Source organism: Nesoenas mayeri (assembly GCF_963082525.1).
Source record: "Nesoenas mayeri genome assembly, chromosome: Z".
Classification (NCBI taxonomy): domain Eukaryota; kingdom Metazoa; phylum Chordata; class Aves; order Columbiformes; family Columbidae; genus Nesoenas; species Nesoenas mayeri.
In genome coordinates this window covers 18,076,979-18,098,339 of record NC_137542.1, presented here as the reverse complement: position 1 = coordinate 18,098,339, position 21,361 = coordinate 18,076,979, and positions in this window count along the sequence as shown.

The window sequence follows — 21,361 nt, the reverse complement described above, 5'->3', positions numbered from 1 at the left end:
ACATTTCTAATATAAAGCCTGTTCCAAGAAGATACTGCCAAACTGTAAGTTTATACAGTATTGGTTTTAGATCTATACCACTGGTTTATAATTCCTGTTCTGAAGCTTCCCTAGTAAACTCATTAACCTTGGGAAAAGTACATGCTGTATATTTAAACAAAAGGGTGAGTTTAGTCTGTAAACTTCCCCTCCTCTCCCCTTCCTGTTTTCTCCCTCCTCTTCATTCTTCCCCTCCACCAAAAAAAAAGGAGTTTAGAGAGGAGGTGAGTGTTCAACACCGTGTGATAATCATGAAAGATATATATTCCCCAATAAAATGTTGTTCTCCAGATGAGATCAGTTGACCAGAGTACCACAGCACAATCTTTTTTAGTTCATGTCTCTTTAAGGTCTCTATAAATAAACAGATTGAAATTATGGTGTTGAGAGAGGTCAGAATAACAATATTTTCTAGTTTAATAGTATTCCTTTTTCTGTTCAGCTGGCTGGAATTCACATTGTTGTTAACCACTTTTTAATAAATTCCAAGTTTTGAACATTGCACAGTTCTATACAGCTTGCAGCTGGAAATAAACAGACTCACTATGGCTGAAGGTAATTCAGCAAATTTAAGTTTTTTAGGAGGATAATGAAGTGAGAGTTTCTGGAAAGAATATTTTTGTGAACTATTTGTTTTCCAGAACTTTTTTTTTTTTTCAAGGATAACGTCCTCTCCTTAAAACAGCTATGATTTTTCATTAGATTGCTTGATTTTTTTTCCTGTTAAAAAAATCCCACCATATTTTTCCTAATAGCTTTTCTACCCTAATCCTTCCTTTCTACTCAGATCTAGTGAGTCTGCACCTAGAGTATTGTTTTCAGTACTGAGCTTCCGACCACAAGAGACACGGACATACTGGAGCAAGTCCAACACAGGGCCACAAAGATCATGAATGAACCACAGCATTTAGTGTATGAGGAGAGGCTAAGAGGGCTGGGATTGTTCAGCCTAGAGAAGAGAAGGCTCAGGCTGACCTTATCTATGTGTGTAAACACTTGAAGGGATGGAATGAAGAAGAGCGATGGGACAGCAGGCAACAGGCACAAATTAAAATACATTAAATCGCACCTGTACACAGAAAACCACTTTTAAAATGTGTGAATAGTCAGACACTAGGATGGGTTGCCCAGAGAGGCCATGCAGGCTGTTCTCAGAGAAGTTCAAAATCTAACTGGACACAGTCCTGGATAACATTCTCTAGGTGACCCTGCTCTGAGCAGGGTCTTAGACTAGATGAGCTGAAGAGATCCCCTCCCACCTGACTTTCTGAATCTATAACATGTTTGATCTTGTTACACTAGTCCTTTCCTTTCTTTCTTTTCCTCCTTCCCACTCAGTCACCATATCCCATTTTGATAGTCTGCTGCAGCACTCTTAGTTTCATGCAGGCTCCTGTGGCCTTTTTCCACAGGCTTTTTCTGTGACTGCGTTTAGAGCCTGGCCCTCTTGAAAGAACTGCATGTGGCCCATTGACAAAAGCTGAGGGGCAAACCCATAGATTTCTGACTCATTTTAGTCCTAGAGTCATCTGGAAATGATTAAACTGATTAAATATAAAACAAACCTGAAACTATCCCAAGCATACGGATCTCTCAACTTCGAGATTCAGTCAGAGTTTAGAAACAAAGAATGGAAATCTAAGCTGAAATGATTTTAGGACTTCTACTTTGTGAAAATAGAACCAGAAGTTTCTGCTTCAGAGCCAAAGTTGCAATCAATACACTATTAAATACAGTCGATGTGGGGAGGAACTGAAGTAATTAGCTCCCAGAGCAGGCTGTGATGGTGTTTCTCCCTCTTCATCCCTTTCCCCATGCACAGAATCATTCAGGAGTGTCCCTCTGCCACCCACTTCAGAGCTAAGTAGAGATTATCAGCTGTTCTGCTTTCATGTACTTCAATACTTTGGGTGTCTCCAGAATGCAGCAAGAAAAATCATTCTTGCTATCAACTGACCTGATCAAATAAGGAAGTTCTGGGATGGATTCAGTTAATCTATCCCCTCCAAAATGAGCTTCTGCATTTTATTTAACCCAGCTTTATCACATAAGCACCTGTACCAGAAACACTTCGTTCACAAGTCCGGGGACTTATTCATCAACACTATCTTGCTTTCTAATATCATGTCAGTCAAATAACTCCTCTTCGACTCGGTGAGCCTGAACAAGAAAAGTAAAGACATGCAAGCTGGTGCAGAGCTGAAAATATTTACAGCAGCTTCCAACAAGTACATACATGAAATTAATTTCATTAAAACTCCTAATTAAGGTAGTATTCAGAGTATCTTAATATTTTTGGCACATACCGAGTGAAAAGAAGCAGCTATGTGTAGATGTGTGTTAATGTGAACATAGGTAGATGCATATACCTGTGTGTGTCTATGCGTGTGTGTGTAGTTACGGCAGGAACAAGAGAAGATCTCTTTGTCAACAGTCTGACTTAGAGTAGATCCTCCACAGTACCATGTACATTTATGATGAGATCTTCCAACAAACAAAAGATGATCTGTTAATCCTATCCTGATTTTTGTCCTTGATTTGGAATGGAACAGTCCCTTTTACAAAGATCCACTCACAGATTGTACAGACCTTATGATACACTAAACAGTGAGGCTCCAAAGTTATTGGTGGAAAAGATTAAACACTTTTATCAGAATATATGTTAAATGTAGCTCAGCTGCAGGTGTTTTTCTCAGGCAGCTCCAGAGGGAGCACCACATAAAAAACCTAGATCAATTTCCACTTGATCACCATAACAAAAATAAAACTTGATTGTCCAAGGAAAAGGTGTAGGGGGGTGGAAATACATTTCATTATGGAGGACAAGATACTGCAAATAGAAATAATTTCCTATAGCATGATGTATAAATAAAAACCAGCTAAGTATTTTCAGTGCTGTAATACAAGTAGTAAAACATTTGATTTCATATACATGCAATATTAAAAAAAACCCACAAAACGCTTGGCTTCATGTAAAATATAATGAAAGTAAGTATTTTTGCTTTTACTGTACAAGTATTATGAAACAAAATTTTAACTTAGGTTTAGACAGAATATGCACAACATATGCATGTATTTATATTTTCAGATACTTTTGCGTTTCCTCTCTAGATTAAACATACAATATACAAGAAGAGATGCTCTGATGTGCATTTCCATGTACATAATTTTGCTCAAAGATGCCAGTTGCAGCATTAGAAAATTGCATCCTCTGCTTTGCATCCACAGCTTCAGGTATGGTGCCAACAGCAATAACGTGAGTTTTGTCACTTGACCTTGTCACTGGCTCTCTAGGAGAGTGGGAGACATTAACTGAGTCAGCCTTGTTGTGTGGTATTAAATAAGACGGTTTTATAAAGTAGGCGTTAGTCCACCAAGAAAATGAGTAGAAAGCAGAAATTCTGTACTAAAAAGCTTTGAAGACCACTTCTTGAGTGAACTCCCCTTTTCTAAGTGATGATGGAGAAGGCAGACACACTATAACTGCGTCGCACTGTATGATAACAGGCATAGTGGTTTTACAATATAAAACATTATTGGAGCTGGACTCTGATACGGTAAATCATGGGGAAAATCATGAATTAGTCACAGTAAAAATGTCAAAAGCAATAGGAATTATAGTTAAGAAAAGCACTTAAAGGTCTATACATAAAACCCATTTGAGGTCAAATTACCATTTTAGATCACCTTTGGTTACAATTATTATTTTTTTACACAACATTTTTTTGTGGGACTATATTGATAAAGAGAAGACAATATCCTACCCTGAAAATTTACAGTTTCAAGTGTCAGTCTTGTCACAAGACTCTGTTCAGCTATGGGAGCTGCTAGATCTCTCCAACTCTCATATGTTTCTGAGCTAATTTCTGAGCTCCTGCAGTTGAGACCTTGATATGGTTCTAGGGGTACAAAGAGAACAGGAAAGTAGCACAAAACGGGGGAATTCCAACACAGGTAGGAATTGGCCCGGCTTCACCACTCAGAACCAAAGCAGGAAGGAGACAGCCTGTCAATGTTCACTCCTGTGTTGGCTAGTCCTGAGGTGCATCTGGGTTGCACATTAGGCCAAGCTGATACCCAGGATCAAGGTGGTACAAAAACATGTATACCATCATCTGTAAGGACTCAGACAGCACTGAAAACAGAGTGAGAGATACACAACCCTTCAGAAGATAAGGTACTTGTTAAGGGAGCCCATCAGTCATGCATGTCAGCTCCAATGGTGTTTTGCCAGGGGCGTTAACAGATAAACTAGCAGTTGTTGTTGGAAGGAATCTATCTTCCTTGTGTTTGCTAAGTCTTACTTTAAGATATGTCTTAGCAAATAAAAGGCATCACTAATATAGCTTTTGGAGGAGGAAGAAGAATGTCTCAATAGGTGAATCTTTTGTAAGAGTTAGAGCTCCTAACTCTTTCTACCTTTGCATTACACTGATCACTGTGAAATTTGTGAGACTGGGATAATATATGCTTTAAGAAGCACAGACTGTGAAACAGCCATGTTATCAATAACTTGACAGCTATGATTTGAGTGGCAGCATATGGCAATGTCAATATTATGACAAGGTATTCCGTAAGGTGGGAATACTAATGATAAAAGATTTTACTTAAGTGGTAGCACTGGTAACATCGATAGTATTAGAATCAGCTTAGAGTGTTTTCAGTGCTTAAGTCAAGTGAAAATGGGCAAAGAATGAACCTGATACAATTGAATGTTTTTTATTAAGTGTTAAATGTTTAATAATTTTTCCTTTATTGAAAAGGCATTCACTTCTTTTTATCATCCTCACTAGAAAAAGATATCTGAAGGGCTGGGAGCTACCATGATGTTGAAACATTAACTTTGAAAAGGAATAGTGAAAGAAATTAGGACAACACACTGGATCTGTAAGATCTTTAGACTATAATGTCTCTCTTGCTCATTAAAACACCTAAATTTTGGGTTATTAGTAAAAATTTTTTTTTAATTATTGAAATATGCTAATATCTGGATGGCTTAGAAAACATCACCATTGCTGTTACTTGTATATAAAGAAATCGTGGTCAGTGTGTTTTAAGGTCTGTGAAAAGAATCTCTTACATTATTGACACAAAAATAAGAAGAACTTTTCCCAGTGCCCTCTACAGCTGATACTCCCAAATTTTCAAAAATTATGGGCCTATTGCAGAGAAGCCATGAGAATGTAAAGAACAATACATTTACAAGTCTATCTCTTTCCTCGGTTTTCACCTTACACTACTCGCAGTAAAGACATTCACCTTTTTTTAGGTCAAGGACTAGGGATTCAATTTCTAATAGAAGCTGGATTGTCACACCACTCTAGGATATGTGACTACAGGAAAATAATGTGCCAAACTTATTGTGTCACAGCTGAAAAAAAAATAAATTTAAAAAAAAAATCTAGTTCCCTAGTTCCTTTGGCTGCTCTTTATTGTAAACAAATTTCCCTGTTGTTTCTGCAAAGAAAGTAGACTCTCTATATCCTACCATAGCACAGCCTGCAAGGTGCATGGCATTTTATGCTCACAGTTAACACGGTGTCTTATTAAGTTTGCAATGTTTTTTTGCATAACTGTGTTTGTTTGCTCATTCCCTCTTTTTAAACAACGATTATTTTCCCAGAAAGCATCTTCTTCAGTATGCAGTGACACTGTCCCCCAGATATTTACATGTAGACTTCTCACTCTCTGTCCTGATCTGAACAAAGTTCAAGCAAGACCATCAGTTTTTCCTAACTTTCCTTCAAAAAGGCATTGTTTTTCTTTTACCATTTTTACATGCAGAAGGTCTTTGCTCTAGCAAAGGTAAAAAAAAAATATTCCAATCAGTAATTGAATACCACAACTTCTACTGCTATTACTACTTTATTATTATGGTTTTATTATGTTATTATTACTTTTGTTACTACTATTATTAATACTACCACCAAAAGCAAAGAGCTAAAAGGATCCTTTCCACAAGAAATGTTACTTTGCCAGCTGTGCCTCAAGAAACATCTTAACTTCAGAGAAGTACCATTGTCCACATCCCAGGCTCTCCCACCTGATATCTCTAGAAAGGCCCATTGAATCACACTGCAAGCAGAAAAGGAATTGAGAAAAATGCAGGCACAGGCTGGCTGGGAGGTAGGTTAGAGATAACACATGTGAGTGTATTATTCTTGCATTCTGCTAGCCACTGGGAGCCAAGCAGGCCACAAGAAGGCTTCACATGGGTTAAAATGAGAGAATCTCTGCATCTTTTTGGTATTCAGATACATACTCAGAAAGGTCTGTTTCTATGAAAGTATTTTCCTTTGTCTAAGGTCTGTATTTTGGCAGGGCAAGAAAAAAATATAGAATCCATGTCATTTCAGATGGAATAAAGATACACACAGGAAAGTGTCAGAAATGTGTGGCATATATGGTACAATATGTTTTACTAGAAGTAAGCCTCCCCCCCCCCTTTTTTTTTTCACATTTGACCATTTCTCCATTAACCCGTATATCCATGCACTCCTCTTGAAGGAAGTTCTACCAAGTGAAGTCAGGATAAAACTGGAATAAAGAGGTCTGCATTTGCTTAAATGGATTTAGTGTCATATGAGGACAATTGGGGGTTTAAGAATAAAATTAGATAGATACAGGGAAACACGCTGTGAGAGAAAAATAGAACTAAGAGGAACAGCAATTTAGTTTGAGCTGTTCAAGTAGAAAAATTCACAGGAAAAAGAATTGGGAATCTTCCTCCACCCCCACCACCCACCCTCAAAATTTAATTCCAAACCAAACTGCTGTTTCAAATGAAAAGCATATTTTCTCATCAAGATTAATATATTACTATCAAGTTGTTTATCAAGTTCACTACTAAAAAAAACATTTTTGAAACCTGCTGTGGTCCCCAGGGCTGCTTGAAGCATTCTGTTCCATGATCCTTCAGGAATGCTGGCCAGCAGCAAATCTGTGATGAGAGAGGAAACTTCTGGCATGCCCGCATGTACCACAGGATTTTCTCCCTAGAGAAGCTGTTCAAGAACATGGTGTGTTGTAAAAGCAATGCCACAAGTGCTGTGAAATCTAACTTTTCATTAAAGGGCCTTCAGTAGGGGTTTTAGTTAAAAGTCATCATGTATGACTTCTAGATTGAAGTCAATTTTGTCTGCTGGTCTTGATGCAAAATCTGAAGTGATATTTAACAAGTGTCCTTCCTGGCAGTCATAATGCTATTTGGTAATTTAAGGGAGTAAGTCTGAAACTATGAAACATCATGTCAAAGTTCAAGGTATTAAACAAGACAAGTCAATAAGAAACATGACTGCATTTTTCTTTATGGAACTATTGTTGGGAAGACTGTGATTTCATTTTTCTACATCTAAATACACTGTTAATATCATTTATTTCAAAGACAAATGCTATGGTTTTTATGTTTACCTCAGTTCATCTGTACTAGCCAGAAAAAAAAAACAATGTGAAAAGATTGAAAACAACAAATTGTTTGAAACATTTGCTATTTTCTACAGCTGAACAGCCCAATCAAATGGAGAGAATGAAGCTTTCTTCAAAGTATTTTGACACTTTAAATCCAGATCCAAAGCAAACCAGGGAATAAAAAAGATGTCAGTGTATCAAAGATAATTCTGTCTGAAGCTTTATGACCTTGGTGTCTGTCAAAGTAAACTTTTTTTTTCCAGCTGTGGAAAGTATACGTATGTAGTACACAAGAGGTTTCTAAAATACTTTACCACCAAGACAGATTTCGCCCCCTAACTTATTCCTTGTTATTTATCATAAAGAACCTTCTGCTTTATCATAACATGATCTTACAGCTATCATTTCTATATTATTATTACTTGTATCTGGAAAGAACTGGAAAGGCAATATTTGCTTGGTACTACATTAAGGAGAGCTAGAATATCAGTCTGAGACAAGTACAGCCACTGAAATCCAGCTCCATTTTGAAATTATCCCCAAATTATGCCTAAAGAGACAGGTTTTCTTTCATCCTAGCAGACAGATAGAAGTCAGAAGAAAAAAAATGCAGGCCTATGCTTACCCTAAAGCCAGAGGTTTTAGTAGAGGTGTGTGTCCAATGCTTTTCTCAATAACAGTTTACACTGAATTAGGAATAGAGAAAAAGGTTCTAAACTTACAGAGGTATTTGTAGCATTCAGAGAGTACTGTGTCATGTACATGAAAAATGGAAAAAAGTGGAAGCTAAAATTACCCCCATAGTAAACACAGAAAATACCACCTTGGAGTTTTGATGGGGAAAAGAAAAATCATCATTTACTAGTTCAAAATGATTAGTCTACAGGAAGAATGTAATAAATTTATTTTATGAATAGGGCTTCTTATGATGTCTGTCTCCATACAATAATATATAGAAGTTTCAGCATTACTGAACTTCCTAGAACTTCGTTCTCTAAACATGAAAGTCTAAACAAAGGTAGATTTAGTATACGCTCATACTTGAATGCATGATGGGACCCCAGGTCTTGTATTTCTCAAACAAATACCACTGTATCATATAGAACCATAGTTCATTCTCCTAGCTCTGTCTCTAACTAAAAAAGATAAATAAATAGATGAAAAGCATCTGCCAGGATGTCACTCCTGGGAAAAAAAGAAAAAAAAGAAAAAGGGAAACCAGCTTTTATATCATAGATCCCAGGCAATGGAGAGTGGAGACTTGTGTACCCTGACAATACCTCACTTTCCTCATCATTGCAGTATCACAGTATCACAGAATGTTTGGGATTGGAAGTGACCTCGAAAGATCATCTAGTCCAATCCCCCTGCTGGAGCAGGAACGCTTAGGTGAGGTCACAGAGGAACATGTCCAGGCGTGTTTTGAATGTCTCCAGCAAAGGAGACTCCACAACCTGCCTGGGCAGCCTGTTCCAGTGCTCTGTCACGCTCACTGTGAAGAAGTTTTTCCTCAAATTTAAGTGGAACCTCCTGTGTTCCAACTTGATCCCATCACCCCTTGTCCTATCATTCTTTGCCACCGAGAAGAGCCTGGCTCCATCTTCATGGCACTCACCCTTTATATATTTATAAACATCAGTAAGGTAACCCCCCCGTCTCCTCTTCTCCAAACTAAAGAGAACCAGCTCCCTCAGCCTTTCCTCATAAGGGAGATGCTCCACTCCCTTAATCGTCTTTGTTGCCTTACGCTGGACCCTCTCCAGCAGTTCCCTGTCCTTCTTGAACTGAGAGGCCCAGAACTGGACACAATATTCCAGATGTGGTCTCACCAGGGCAGAGTAGAGGGGAAGGAGAACCTCTCTCTATCTATTAACCACCCCCCTTGTAATACATCCCAGGATGCCATTGGCCTTCCTGGCCACAAGGGCACAGTGCTGGCTCATGGTCATCCTGCTGTCCACCAGGACCCCCAGGTCCCTTTCCCCTACACTGCTCTCTAATATGTAATTTCCCAACCGATACTGGAACCTGGGGTTGTTCCTGCCCAGATGCAGGACTCTACACTTTCCCTTGTTAAATTTCATTAGGTTATTCCCCATCCAACTCTCCAGCCTGTCCAGGTCCCGCTGGATGGCAGCACAGTCTTCTGGCATGTCAGTCACTCCTCCCAGCTTAGTGTCATCAGCAAACTTGCTGATAGTACACTCTATTCCCTCGTCTAAATCGTTAATGAATATATTGAATAATATTGGCCCCAGTACAGACACCTGAGGCACTCCACTAGATACTGGCCTCCAACTAGACTCCACACCATTGACTACCACTCTCTGGCTTCTCTCCTTAAGCCAGTTTGTAATCCACCTCACTACTCTATTGTCTAGACCACACCTCCTCAACTTAGCTGTGAGGATGCTGTGGGAGGCTGTGTCAAAGGCTTTACTGAAGTCAAGGTAGACCACATCCACCACATTACCAAGTGGGTTTTTTAAAAGTCTAACCTAAATCTTCCTAGATTCACCCATAAGCTTTGGTTTTCTTTGTTTCTGAGAGATAATAAAGGAGCTGATACTTTGGTGGGTTTTTTTGTTTGTTTTTGTTGTTGTTGTTTTGTTTTGTTGTTTTGTTTTGTTTTTTGTTTTGTTGTTGTTGTTGTTTTTCCAACATGAATTCTAATAGTTTTTAGAAGGTGTAAATGTCTACAGGAGTAAAGAAAAAATGAAGGAAAAGTACAACCTCCCATTTGGCTTCATGTCATACAATCCCAACATTCTGTGAGACTATAAGGCTTTGTAAAAATTAAGTATGAGAATCTGTATGTCCTGGACAACCTTTCAAAGAGTTCTGGATTTACCTTACACCAGGATCACTTTTTCATGCATAACAACCCTACATCTTGGCAGATACTATTCCCCCCTTTCTTCCTCCCCATACACCAGCATGATACTTCTTATCTTGCTCTTTGCTTTTCTGTTAGCCACTAGAGTGTTGAATATTTTTGAATGAAAACAAGAGAAGGAAATAAAAGTGGTTTTGGTTTTATACCAACTAAAACTGAAAGCAGATGAACCTGTCCTATCAACCTGAAGTCTGTGTTCCATCATAACATCACACCAGAAGACTTTACAGGTGTGTGCTAAGTAGAAGGAGAGAATTGAGAGATGACAGAGTCAGCCAGAGCCGCTTTCCCTGTCAGCCTGTTCCTGGAACCCAGGCTGAAGTGGCATTCGGACATCACGTCATCTTCCATCTATCGTATCATGAGTCACTTGAGTGCATAGCTCTCACTCACCTCTTTAAAAATACATTAACTTACACATTATTCTATCAGTTAAGATTACTGCCTGTGAAAGATGGGATATAGCAATTTCTGTTGTTTCTACAAAAGGATATTTCCTCATCTGGAGCTGTTCTGCAGGCTGGAATACATATATTCTTTTATTTACTGTATAAAAGTATGATATGGCTCTGGAGCTGCTTTATGGAAACAACAAGAAAATAGTGCAGAAGGAAGGATAATTATGCCTTTCTTATAGGATACTCATTGGTAACTTCAGGTCATAATTACAGAACATGGTGTCACAATTCAGAAGAAAGCCAACAACATCAACAAAACTTGTTTTCAGACACCAAAGAGAGAAAAGTTTGCTGTTGCTTCTCTCAAAGAGGTCTTTGTTCCATACAGCATTCTAGGTCTGCAAATATCTTTTGTAACCTCCAGTTTGCCAGGATTACTTATGTAGACAGGTCCCAAGCTGAACAGGTGTTTATTAGTCAGGTGTGGCCTTGCAGAAATAAAATGCAAAGTACACTTCAGTTCTTGCCTTTTTTTCTATTCACTCGTGAAACCTACAAGACTGGTTTTTAATGTACTTTGTTATCAGATGCCTAAAATATAGACTTCTAGGGTCCTTGAGTATGAATAAGAATGTACACATTTTCAATGGAAAACGATATTGAGTAGGAGAAGTCTATTTGATAGAGATTTGTATTAACAGTCATATTCAAAGTTAATCAGAGTGTTTCCACCGACACTGACTGATCTGACTCATTCTCTTTTTGTCTCTCGATTTCAATTTGGAGGTGATTGTGTCTGAGACTTGTTATACAGACTTTTTATGTTTTAGACTGAAGAACACTTTTGCAGCAAGGTTCTATTCTCTAGCTCTTACTGCAGAAAAAAGGACTCAATAATTTAGGGTTCTCCTCCCACCTTGGCCTCCCATGTCTTTTGCTGTAATTTGAGGCTGATGATACTTTGTAAAATACTTTGAGAGCTACTGATAAAAATTATATACAAAACCCAGTCAGTGTTACACTTACAGTAGAAGTTATTTGCATTAATATCTCTTAATATTTGCCTCTTAAAAGTATCCTATTGTTTACAGATCCCCCTTTGTCTGATCCTTTTTATCTCTTATTGTTCCAGACAGCACCTTTGTGCCTTTGATGGTTCTAGTTATTAACAGATTCCCACTTCTAGTCAGTTTGCCCTATTGTTTATATGAAAATTTCCTTCCACGTGAAAAAGAAAAATCAACTTTTTTTAAAAAACAGAAAATTTGACTGCAAGACTGAGCTGGATTGACACAAGACTTGGAAGTAAGTTTAATTGTTAAACAGAAATGTTTTTGCTGTTGTGTTTTTTGTTGTTGTTTTTGATTTTTCAATTGCTGTGCCTAATCCAGTGTAAACTTGAAGTCTAGTGTAAACTTTAAGTGGCCACTTAGGTAGGCAACAAAATATTTAAGACTGGAATCTACCTATAATGAAGTGATTTGGAGATTTGTGCTGATTTTACTGGCAACATGAATCTCACCCTGAAATTTTATTTGACAGTCTTGAGTATTCAGATTTCACAGACATAAAATTGCATTATTATTTCTGATGTTCTCTTTTTCCACCCTTCTTGCTGCATTCTATTTTTTCCCACCCTGCAAAACTCTGTAGAATCATAGAATCATAGCAAGGTTTGGGTCGGAAGGGACCTTCAAAGGTCATTTAATCCAACCTCCCCTGCAATGAGCAGGGACATCTTCAACTGCTAATAGAATAGGCTGCTCAGAGACCTGTCCAGCCTGGCCTTGAATGTTTCCAGGGATGAGGCATCTACCACCTTTCTGAGCAACCTATTCCTGTATTTAACACCCTCATTGTAAATGTTTTTTTCCTCATGTCCAGCCTGGATTAGGAGGGAAGCAAGAGAAAGAACAAACTCTGAGCTTTCTAATTTCCAGAAGGCCTTTCTGTGAAGAGAATTACCAACATTCTGATATGGTATCTGAATAGCCTCATCTGTTTTTTGAAGTAAAGTCGGTTCCTCAGGGGAAGCATAAATGCATGGCCACACTGGCCAGAGATGGTCAAGGGTGTCAAACTCAACAAATTCACTAAATGATTTCAACCAACCAACTGGAGTCACAATATTATCAAGAACAAATATTTTAGTCAAGCAGAAGAAATATGTCTTTGGGCAACAACTGTAGCACAATAAAAAAAGAAATATTGGGTACAACCGTAATTCCATAGCTCAGTGTTGTTACTCAAGTTGTGGTCAGTTCTGTGTTCTTACAATTATACTAGATATCAGTGAGGACATCCATGAGGATATAATTTTCTTGCACAGAATCTCACACTGTGACTTGTCCTCAAAAACTGGGATGTTATCTAATTGGTAAAACATTATTAACATAGTAGAATTCTTTCACCTCAAAAATTGGTTCTTTCTGAACATCCCTAGCCTAATCACAACAATCAATGCCCGTCAGTGATTAATTTGTTTCACAAATGTTAACAGCTCCAGATATTCTACTGATAGATTGTCCTGGTGATCTTCAGGCTGCTCCTCTAGATATCTGCCTTTACTCTGTGTCATTTACTTCCTTTTACAAACATGTCACTTTTGGATGCTATGAGTTTGGATTTTTTGGTGTGTGTAACTATCACTTGTTAATAAATTACTACAACAAACATGTACAGGACATCTGAAAAAACCTACTAAGAACTGGCCAGCATCTACTTAAAATTCAAGTGCAGCAGCAATTTAATAAAAACAACTCCTCCAGAATGTGGCCATAAGGAAAGAGTTTGCACAATCTGTTCATCTGCATAATTAGTAATTGAGGACCTGAGAACAGTTGGAACATTGCTGTGGGCAACCCAGGTCAGATCACTGATAACATAAATAACAAAGATTCAGATTTCCACAAACTACAAACATCAGAATGGAGCTAACAACAACCCTAATAAAAGCACACAAAACAAACAGAAAGAGAGATAATTCAGAAAGCCAGGAAAGTCCATAGTGCTACTGAAAAGAAATAAACTATTCTAAAAAAAAATAAAACAAAACAAAAAACACATATACAAAAAAACCCAAAACATAAGTATATCATAATTTTCATCTATGGCTTAAAGGAATTGAGAAAATAAAATAGGGAGGGAAAAGAGACAAAAGATGCTTGGGGAAACACAGTAACTTATTTTGTTCATTGTTTGCATAATGGTATAAATATATGAATGCTTCTACCAGACACTAGAGAAATAATAAATCCAATTATTTACAGTCATGTAGTTGTATGACTAATCATTTCAGGTGCAAAAATCCTTGTAGCCACAATGTAATCCATAGCTTTCAACAGATCACAGTGAAAAAAATCGGAGTGCACAAGGTATTGCAGAGCCAGATGTTCATTTTTGGGAGATGAAGAGTAATACAGGAAAGGTAGTGATGCACTAACCTGCTGTGGATTCATTCTTTGCCATTATTTAGTTGATGTATACAGATGTGCATCAGGACATCAGAACAAGGTAGTTCTTTGCTAAATCAAAACCTTTTATATAATGGCTTCAGTTTGTCATCTTTTAAGAAGTTTCGTTTCTTATTCATTGTACAAAAACATCATCCAAATGAACTAGTTATCAACATGTAGTTTCTGTATATTTATTTGTTTCACCCTCCTGGGAGATCATAAGTAATAAGGGCACAGAAGTCTGTTGATTAATATTGGCAGAAGGCCAGAGTTTTGCCATGTCATACTAGATCAAAAATTATTTTTTCTGACAAAAACATTTAAGGTGGCCTATCTGCTTGGTTGTTCACCAGGGTTTGATTAATATAAATGCTTGAGGACACAAAATATCAAAGTAAAAGGGGACTCAAGGATCTCTGCATTTACAAAAATCAAGATTTAATTATCTCAGACTCAGTTGACACAAAAAGTAATACCTGGAAGCAGAGCTGTGTTTGCAATTCTGTCCCTTGTAGGAACATTATTTTATTTGCAGTGAGATTAGTATAGTGGTTGGAACTGTGTCATGGCTTAACCCTGCCTGTCAACTAAGCCTCACACAGCCTCTCACTCCCCTATGGTGGGATGAGAGCAAGAATCGTAAGAATAAAGGTGAGAAAACTCATGGGTTGAGATAAAGACAATTTAATAAGCAAAGCAAAAGTTTTGCATGCAAGCAAAGCAAAACAAGGAATTAATTCACCACTTCCCATGGGCAGGCAGCTGTTTGGCCGTCTCCAGGAAAGCCAGGCTCCACCACATGTAACAGTGACTTGGGAAGACAAGCACCATCACTCTGAACATCCCCTTCTTCCTTCTTCTTCCCCACAAATATATACTGAGCATGACATCATATGGTATCGAATATCATTTTGGCACGTTTGGGTCTGTTGTCCTGCTGTGCCCCCTCGCAGCTTCTTGTGCACCAGGCGTGGTGTGAGAAGCTGAAAAGCTTAGCAATAACTAAAATATCACTGTGTTGTCAACATTATTCTTATACTAAATCCAAAACACAGTGCTATAACAGATACTAGGAATAAAAGATCCAAGATGAAATCAGGACAAACTGTAATGTGTTTGTCTCTTGGCTATGTCAGGTAAAAAATTAGGGTGAAGGATGAACACAAAAATAAAAAATGCCAGAAACAGGAATATAAAAATGTGACAGCAGTGAAGTCAGTTGCACAGAATATAAATACCATGAATCAACTAGTTACTGCAAAGGACAATTTTATTTTTACTTTCATTACATTTAGTATCTTCAAGATACATACCTACTGGAAGTGAAAATACCAGCAGGTAGGATCTGCAAAAAACTTTTTATCTCTGTTCTCCCAGACTCAAGCCCAATGAGTTGTTACCCAGTCTCTTGATCAGGATCTAGAAAGAGACATATAAAAACTATGTAAATGGCTGGACACAGAAAAGCCTCCAGCAAAAAAATGAAGTGCAGAAAGGAGGAGAAGTCTTAAGATTCTTTCTAGTGAAGGTAAAAGCAATTACTAGATCCACTGGGAGAAATAAAACTGGTATCAGCAAAAAGAACATCAAAGCTTTTCCCCAGTTTCACTATGCCCTACAGAATTAGCTTAACACATGTGGGCTACTGCATTTCCCCATTTTGAGTTAAAGAGCAGTTACGGACTCCGATCTGAAATACAGATTAAGTCTACCAGTCTAGCTGCAGAAAGGTACAGGAAAACCTGATATAGCTGACACCATTGCTTACAACTGTTATGCAGAAATAATTAAATATCTATCAGACATTCCTCTCACTCTTGCTTAAAATTCGCCAATTAAAAAGTTAAATTCCTCTGGACCCTCAAGATTCTCAGCTCATTCTGTTGAAGGAAAGATGTGGAGTCATTTAATGGATCAATAATCTAAACCTTAGCTACAAATTAAATTCTTTAAGTAGGTCTCATCTGACTTTTGAAGGATAAGATTTCTCAAAGTACCCTCCCTTTTAACTATAATTAATTTCACTCTCTTATGATCTTTTTATGGTTGTTTTCCAGCAGTGCAGTTTTACAAGCACCAAGCATCTCTATATAATTTTCTATACCTCTATACCACAGCAGCGTGACATGAACTCTGTTGTTGCTTGACCAACTTGATTACCTTCTATGATGAAATAACCAGCTTGATAGGTGAAGGTTGAGTGTAGGATATTGCCTACATGAACTTCAGTATGGTTTTTGACACTGTGTCCCATAGAACCTTGTAGACAAGCTGTCCATGTACAGGTTGGATGAGCAAACAGCGAGGTGGATTGAAAACTGGCTGAACAACCAGGCCCAGAGAGTGGTGATCAGTGGAACAAAATCTAGTTGAAGACCAATAACTAGCAGTGTACCCTAGGGGTCAGTGCTGGGTCCAGTCTTGTTTAACAACTTCATTAATGATTTGGATGATGCGACAAAGTGTATCCTCAGCAAGTTTGTTCATGACATAGAACTGGGAGGCGTGGCTGATATACCAGCAGGTTGTGCTGTCACCCAGAGAGACTTTGTCTGGCTGGACAAACGGGCTAACAGGAACTTCATGAAATTCATCAAGGAGAAGCCCAGAGTCCTGCACTGGCAGAAGAACCACTCCATGCATCTATATATGCTGAAGGTCACCCAGCTGGAAAACAGTTTGACAGAAAATGACCTGCTACAGTTCTAGCAGTTCTATGTCTGACTTAAAAACTGGATATATTACCAGATGCCTCTTCTGTCTCAAGAAAATTTTCAGAAATAACATAAAGGCACAACTGGTGCCTTGAGACATTTCTCTAGTACATCACACTCCTTCAACAGGAGGAATAATGGCTACTGTCACTTCTTTGAAACTCTTTTTGGCTTTCCAGGAATACAGTACATAGCCAGAAAGTGCACTGCTAAGCAGCTTATAACAAGGGTTACACAGAGTTTTTCAAGGCACTCCATTTACAAAAAAAGATAGTTCCTAAATTATCCAGGGTATGTCATGCCTCTCTCACCTTCAGAAGGCAAAAACTGCACACAGCTACGGGGTTTTTATTCCATTGTGCAACTGGTCACCGAAATCGGTTTTCTGCTTCCTTACTGAATTATTAGGATTTAAAACAGATGAATACTGATGAAAATCAGTGCACACCTGTAATTTTTAAGTATGTTTTTTGTTAAATCTCATTAATATTTTATGAATCTTAAACATCTATTCCTGGGTACCCAATGATAGTCTATAAACTGCTTGAATAACTTGTCTCAGTTAGTCAGAATACACTGAACTCTGCACTTTTATTCATGAACAGAGTCATCAGTCTGGTTTTAGTTTTGGAGATCATTTGTTTGTTACAGTTCTGCCAGATCTATTCATCTGTGATCAAGAAAAGCCATCTGTCTGGATGGATAGATATGATGGTACACATATATCTATCAAGATCCATATGTGTGTAGTATACACAGTGGAGATCACGGAATAGCTTATCATTAATTTGTAACATACAATTGATGAGCCCAAGCCCAGGCAGGATAGAAAGCAAATGAGAATATGAGACTTACACTTCCTATAATTTCTCTTTTCAGCCACCAGATTTGTATTTTTCTCTATTCTTCCTACATTGTGGGCCACATTCCCAAATAACTTGGAATTCTAAATTAACTGGAAAAGATTTATTTAGGAAAAAGCACAATAGCAAGTTTGTACTAGTTTGGAAATGTCACCAAACTCCTAATTTAAAAGAAAGCCAAATTTACATTAAACATTTAAGATGTTGGAGATAGACTAGGTGGACTTTGTCCTGTTGGTCCCCTTGATGAACAGTTTCTCTCAATGATAACCTTACCTACTGTTAGCTGTACTATTCTTCTGAGTGACTTTGCACTGGTAGAAGCAAACCTCCATCACCTGGCCTTGCACTATGTGTAATACAAATATTGGGGTGAGGAGGAAAAGGCAGACATATCTGGCATTCTACTTGAAGGAGAGGAAAAGATTTGTCATATATCAGCTAATGCCTTTTGAACTCAACACAAACTTGAGGTCTTGAGCACCTGTGATTGCTAAAGATCTCTGGCACCTTTTCTGTGTATGAAGAATGTTAGCTCTGGTGTCTTGGCCAACTTTCAAGAAGGGTAATTATACTCTGCCAGCATAATTTCCCCTGGAACTGCAGTTGAAGAGATTACTTTTTTTACTTCCTCCTCCTAAAAAGAGTGTTTTATTTTTTCTGGAATTAAGGAGTTGCTGTGTTCCACCCTAGAGATGGTTGCATTTCAGTGGTGGTTAAATTGATCTTTAAGTGCATACAGCTGGCAACACACTTGGAGTCCCTTCTGGAATAGAAGGCATTTTGTGTGTATAGGGTAGTAAGAAGGTAGTACAAGATGACATGTTACGCACCAGAAACCTGACTCATTTTATACTCTCTCAATTTGAGTAGACCAGTCATTGAAACAGATTAGTGTGAAAACATATTTTTGCTCCTGAATGTTTGGTATAATTACTACAAAAAACTACATTTTTTTTTTCCTTCTTGGACAGAGAATGCTACATATCACTTAGTAAAATGTGTGTGAATTCAATACAGCTATCCACCTTCCTTCTGCTTCTCACAAATACACACACTACATACTATGTAAGAATGAGCTCCCTGATTTAAGAAACAGGCTTGGTGGGTGGCAATTTTTAAAGTAGCTTAACACAAAACACACAACAGAACTGTGAAAAATACTCTGGTTACACTGTTTGTCACTTAATGGTTTGGACCAATCCCAAAGCCAAGCCACTGAAAAAATCCTCCCACTCCAAGGGCTATACAAGGTGACATTGCCTCCTCTAAGAAACATAAACTTTACTTATATGGTTTAGCCTGCCAATTGTTCTCATGTAGTAAATCACATATTCTTTGAATGTGCTTTGAGACTAGCATGGGGAGAAGTTGTGAGAAGTTAAACTGTGTGGCTGATGAAGGAAGAGCTGGCTCTTTGATCCAACTATCTGAGCATGCAATAGAGTAAATATCCTTCTAATATTTTCCTCATTTCTGCAAGCAGCACCAGGAAAAATAATTTTCCAATTAGTCAACAGGTTTCAGCTTCATTAGCTTCTATATCAGATTTGCTACCATTCAAAAATGCATCAGGAGACAAAGCAGGAAGAGTTAAGTATCTTTACTGGAATCTGAGGTCTGTAAGGAGGTGAAATTAGATTAGCTCCATGGAAATGGGGACAGTTTACATTACCAGAGGGGCCCTACCTGTCTCTAGGCTTGACAGTGAACAACGCTTTTAGCATATGGCATTGCAATGGATTAGTGATCAAGTGCAATTAATCCTAATATATCCTCTTGTGAACCTCAGTGGCTTGTTAGTTGTAGGCAAAAAAAAAAATATATATGCTGTCCCGAAAATGTCAGGTGAAACTCTTATTTGAGGTAAGGGTACCATGTGGAGCTGTGCCTCCATCTGGTGACTCCCTTTTGTGATATTCAAACAGAAGGTGTTTTAATGAGTCTTTTAAGCAGGCACCACCTGCCACTGATCTTTCTCTCTAAAAAGGTATAATTGAGGATTGGTTTTACAGTACGGCTCGAATCTTAACCTTGGGAATCCATCAGGAGATGCAAATCTGGGAGTAATGTTGTAATTCTAAAATGCCATTTTGGCTTTTGGTTTAGACTGAATTTGTTAGTGAAAATTGTGGTTTGGCTAATTGCAACCAGTTATATGGTAGCTTCTCCCTTTTCAGATGGATTAATAGAAGTGTCAACTCAAAATTAAATATCCAAGCTGATGGTGACCATATGTCTCCATTCAGACCATTGTATATTAGTGTTACAGCTAAGCTACAGGCAGCTCCTAGGAGAATTTTTTTTCAGCACTTCTAATATTTACATGATTTTGATTTTATGACCCCTTATATTGTGTCCTGGTTTGTTAAAAAAAAGTTTCTCTTTTAGTGAATTTGCCTGTCAGTTAAAGCTTTCATATTAGCTGCATTTTCCTGGAGAACCAGATACATGTTTTGGTAAACCTAGCAATGGAATGCGAAGTTACTGATAAGCATGGAGGGACATCTTGTGAGAGGGGCAACGAGAAACAGGTGACCAAGAAACTGACCATCTGTTTATAGCATTCCATTCACGTGAATACTTCATATAAAAGTAGGAGATCATGAGGATCTCGTCCCTTTTTCATCTCTTTTTCCTCATGGCTGACATTAGGAGAGGACCTTGCTAGTCATCCCTGTGAACTGAGGCCTAGTGACAGACTGAATCCAGCTCCGGTTGGCTGCAGAGTCCAATCCAGGACTTCAGGTGCCAGCTCTGCAGTTGCTGAGACTTTCAAGATTGGTTTTGTATATTTTGTATTATTTTCTCTATTCTTGTTAGTAGCATTAGTAAAACATTTTTAATTTTTCCAACTCTCTTCTCTCTGTCCTTCTTTCCCTCCCGATCGCCTGTCCTGAGTGGGAAGGGGGGGAGCGGAAGGGGCTGAAAGGGGAGGGAGGAGGGAAGAGTGGGGTTGACAATACATCTGCCACGGTTTTATTGTCACTCCACAATCAAAACCCTCAACATATTGTTAACAATTCTATATTTAAAAAAATGCTAAATAACAGTGAGGAAAGCTGAACTAACTCTACTTTATTTCTAAAAAAAATAATTCAAGTTACAAGAAAGGTGGTGTCTAACTTCCACCACCCTGCATTTATTTGTGAATTTTGGACTTACTGAGGCTCAATCATTGGTTCTTCAATGATTGTACAAGTTGCTTTACTGAGGTGCATACAACACTTTTTGTAGTACCCTGTATTGAAACTCTTGCTGGCAGCTGGCAGCACGGCACAGTCACCATCAGAGCATGTTATTCTTAAAAGGGCTGTTAACTCCCCTCCATCTAAACTGAATGCTCATCTTAACACTATGCCTGTGGAATCAGCAATGAATCCCAGAAGAGTGCCACAGGACTAAGCCAGACTTATTTTGTGAAGTGTGGAGTCAACATGATTCCTACTTCTGTCCTTCCTCCAGAATATTCTATCCTCTTTCATGGCAGAGATGTGGACTCCCCATACCGTATCATGTGTAGTGGTTAGTCTTTGCCTTACTCGTTCCCCATTCTTATCAATTCATCTGCTCAGAAGTTTAAAGATAA